Source organism: Nycticebus coucang, chromosome 1 (genome assembly GCF_027406575.1).
Source record: "Nycticebus coucang isolate mNycCou1 chromosome 1, mNycCou1.pri, whole genome shotgun sequence".
NCBI classification, from domain to species: Eukaryota; Metazoa; Chordata; class Mammalia; order Primates; family Lorisidae; genus Nycticebus; species Nycticebus coucang.
In genome coordinates this window covers 185947452-185951109 of record NC_069780.1, presented here as the reverse complement: position 1 = coordinate 185951109, position 3658 = coordinate 185947452, and the positions used below count along the sequence as shown (strand labels likewise).

Genomic DNA, 3658 nt, shown 5'->3' with positions numbered 1-3658 from the left:
GGCAGTAGTTGCCCAATTATGATTCACACAATATTGGAAGTTCCAAGTTTTATAAAACGTTTCTTTTATAAAATTGCAATTGTAAGGGCCTACAGAGTAGAATGTACTTTTGAAAAATAACTGAGGAAATATTAATAATTCATGAAGGAAAACATGAAAAATGGGATACTTGAGATAGCCGCGTGCTTTACTGGTATCAGGATGTATACAGTAACTCCGTTTTGCAAAAGACTTTAGTTCAATAGAGTGAGTGCTGAAACAATTAAGGAAAGGATCCCTGCAGATGGTACAACTGTTTATTCATTTCACAAATGAAGTTTGAGGGTTCATCATGTTTGTAAAAGTACGCTGGAACCAGTGTTGTGATATCTACTGCCAGTGCCATGTGGTTACTAGGTGGGTTAGTCTCAGGAACCAAAATAGTCCACGAGCTGACTAGTACTACAATTAGTTAAGGGAGGCATCAACACTTACTGCCTGGTCAGTGAGCTTACTTTAGAATAGCCCTATCAAGACAATACTCTCTATCCCTCATATGGCTTTAAATTTAAATTGAAGTGTTCCATATCCACCTGTGGTTACTGTATCTGTCATGGAAAGGCCAGATGTGGTACAATGTCATCATGGCAGAACGTAATAGTAGAGGAATGTGTTGTAGAAAGCACAGAGTCTCACCAGATGTCGTAGGAGCAGTGATACCCATTTTTGGCTAAACCAGAAGGGATTGAGTTCGGGGGTGAAAGAGCTTCTTATAGCTGCCTGGGTCTTTCCGTGCACACCACGAGGAGTGGGATGAGCACTGGTTGACTGTAGAAAGGCTGACAAAGCCCTTTCTCAGAGCCCTATCTCACAAAGTATCAATGCAGTGCATTTAATGAGATGAAGGCAGCTTCATGTCATTGTTCTTCATTCATTAATTCTATAATTCTTTTGAGATTTCGATACATCCCAAGGATTAAGTTAGCAGTTCTCAGCTGGGTAGGTATCCATGTGTTCCTTCAAAACACAAACTGAGGGGTGAGACAGACACACACCATAACCCCAAACAGCAGCGATGGTCCATGGAACAGAGAGTGCAGGACCCGAGAGGAGAACTGTGTGACAGTATTTTGTCTGCCTCTTGCTATTGCAAAGAATAGTTTTTTTCTAAGTCCATGTCGCTCTTTCCAAGTGAAAAATAGTCAATGTAAATATGGATCTTCTCCCTGCACATTCATTAGCTCTATAATAGTTTCAGTATAATTCTTTATCAGAGAGAGAGAGAGATCGGGGCCAGCTTGGCTCAGTTTTGTCTGCTCCCTCTTGGAGCAGCACTCCACCCTTGGGTGGGCAGCCGCCCAAGAGATGCTGTTTTGTCAACAGGCATCTTCACAAGGCACACTCTGGCATTTCCAGAACTGTGGGAAAGGTAATAACGTGTCTGTCCTTTTCCATTCTTGTATCATCTTATAATTTGTTTATAACCTGGGATCGGAAGAGGGGTGCTGTATTTTGGTTCTCTCCCAACCCAGACTTTCCCCAAATAACTTCAGTTCATCCTGGTTATTGTCAGTCAGCTGAAATCTGACAAGAATAATAAAAAAAAAATTCTTCTAAGAATTTACTCAGGAATATTCTAACAGTTATTTGGGAAAGACGGAAAATGGAGGGGATCGGTACAGTCAGCTGAGAGGTACACACCCCCTCCCATACAGTACACATGATCACATAGTACCTACCATGTGAACAAACCAATGGAGAAAGTTCAACATGGACAAAATCAAAGACAAGATACTTTGAAAAACTTATTCTAGGAGACAGGACTCTATAAATTTTTGTTTTCAATTGATACATAATATCTGTATGCGTTCATGGGATACATGTGATATTATAGGGATAGGCTGAGTAGAGTCTTCGTTACCTGCAGTGTTCATCACTTCTATGCCTTGGACACTTGAAGTCCTTTCTTATGTTTCAGAACATCTATGCCAGTGTTGTTAACTATAGTCAACTACTCTGTTATCAAACATTTGAACTTATTACTTCAAAGAATGAGAGATGATGAGAAGTAGGCGGCAGTGCCTGATCCAATGTTTATTCCCAGTTTCAAGAGCCTCTTCCAGCCTCCTCAAGGAGACTGGCAATGTTCTCTCCTTTCATAAAACACAAAAGAGGACTTTTTTTTATGGTACAAACTTTTGAGGCATTAAACGTTTTAAACAAAGCAGGGACTACCTGAGATAAGATGACATTTAGAATAAATTGGTATTTATCTGGTAGAATATAGAAAAGGAGTGAAGGAGAGCAGAATAAAATTAAGAGATTTAATATTCACAGGGAAAGATAAAACATTGCAAAATGTATTCTTTAAACAATTAAACAGCAGCAGTAGCAATAATGGCGAACAATGTGATAATTATCACAGAGTGCTCAGAGGAAGCAAATAGGTGCAAATAAGTTTTAAGAACATAGTTGTTCTGGCAACAGACTGTAGAAACGCAAAATTCCTGTAACTGATGAATCTGAAAAAAAAAAAAAACAGGAAAAATGAAACAAAATGTTCAGAGTCAACAAAAGAACATTTTTTATAATAAAAGAAAAACTAAGCAGGTAGATTAGAAACACTCACTGTGTTTCAATGACTTGAAAAACATGAATGATGAACAAAAAACACTAAGATGGTTTCTGGTAAATTCACTGATCTTTGGGTTTCAAGAAGGAAACTCAAAGGCACACGGGGAAAAGAACAGGAGGTCACTTAAAAAATGGAAATATAAACATGACTTTATGTTTCTCAGCAACTCTAGAAGACAGGTGACAACAGAAAAACCTCTACAATGCATGAAAAAAAGATGAATAGAATGCAACAGTCCTGGGACCAGTTGGCACATCAACCATTATATAATCCAAAATGAAGATGGATTTGACAAATGCCAAGTCTTCAGGAGTGAAGCATTCATTAATTTTATATTAAAAAAAGTAGTGGTGAATAATGCCCATTTCATCAGAATTATATCTAAATAACCATAAACATGCAAATATAAAACAATGTTTTTCTATATAAAAAAGGTATTTAAAATGGATAACTCCAATACACTGATTCAGAGAGCATCTATGTATTTTAATAAGTCTATTTAGATAAGGAAATAACTAGATATGAACTTGTATTCATTCATCCATTCATTTCTAACTTAAAAAAAAAAGTTATTTCTTGAAGGCTTAGGATGTGTCAGGCCCCACTCCAGATGCTGAGGATACTGCAGAGACGAAAAAGAAAAATTTCCCCCTAGCAGAATTTACACTCTAGAGAGGTACACAGAAATTGAAAAAGATTAGGTAAATACATGTTAGAAGATAATTAATGCCATATTGAACAAAAAAGCAAAGAAAGAGCACAAGAAGTAATTTATTCATTACCTTCTTTATTCACCTGAGGTTCTAATTTTAAATTGAATGCCAGGAGAAGACCTACATACAAAAAAAGGTTTTATTTAAGCAGACAGGTATGTATGGCCTCTTATCCCACTTGGGGACAGATCACATATATCACACGCTGAGTCATTATTCTCCCTAAGATAGCTGAGATTCTGATGGGCAGGAAAGGAGGAATCAGGTAGTCCAGAGGGAGAGAGTAGTTCTGTGCCAGGGGGCAAACTTTATGTGTACTTTCAATTGTGGA

General features: G+C 37.6%; 1 non-coding gene across 1 annotated transcript; it reads right to left on the bottom strand.

The window, feature by feature from the left end:
- Nucleotides 1–2025: 2025 nt before the first annotated feature.
- Nucleotides 2026–2146, bottom strand: LOC128593441 (U6atac minor spliceosomal RNA). Its single transcript, XR_008382356.1, has one exon. It is a non-coding gene; the product is annotated as a U6atac minor spliceosomal RNA (small nuclear RNA).
- Nucleotides 2147–3658: the final 1512 nt, after the last annotated feature.